Here is a 489-nt window from a genome sequence, read left to right on the forward strand (position 1 = left end):
CCTCAGACAGTGCAGCGATCCCTCAGACAGTGCAGCGATCCCTCAGATACTCCCCCAAACAGTGCAGCGCTCCCTCAGACAGAGCAGCGCTCCCTCAGACAGTGCAGCGCTCCCTCAGACAGAGCAGCGCTCCCTCAGACATTCCCTCAAACAGTGCAGCGCTCCCTCAGACACTCCCTCAGACAGTGCAGTGCTCCCTCATACACTCCCTCAGACATTCCCTCAGACAGTGCAGCGCAACCTCAGACACTCCCTCAGACAGTGCAGCGCTCCCTCAGACAGTGCAGCGCTCCCTCAGACAGTCCCTTGGACAGTGCGGCGCTCCCTCAGACAGTGCGCACTCCCTCAGACAGTGCAGTTGTCCCTCAGACACTCCCTCAGACAGTGCAGTGCTCCTTCAGACACTCCCTCAGACAGAGCGGCGCTCCCTCAGACAGTGCGGCGCTCCCTCAGACAGTGCGCCGCTCCCTCAGACAGTGCGCCGCTCCC

At 62.0% G+C, this 489-nt stretch overlaps 1 protein-coding gene across 4 annotated transcripts in view; it reads right to left on the minus strand.

The window, feature by feature from the left end:
* Positions 1 to 489, minus strand: part of crlf1b (cytokine receptor-like factor 1b) — an 18999-nt gene that overhangs the window by 14729 nt on the left and 3781 nt on the right. The window lies entirely within an intron of this gene.

Source organism: Rhincodon typus, chromosome 29 (assembly GCF_021869965.1).
Source record: "Rhincodon typus isolate 14 chromosome 29, sRhiTyp1.1, whole genome shotgun sequence".
Classification (NCBI taxonomy): domain Eukaryota; kingdom Metazoa; phylum Chordata; class Chondrichthyes; order Orectolobiformes; family Rhincodontidae; genus Rhincodon; species Rhincodon typus.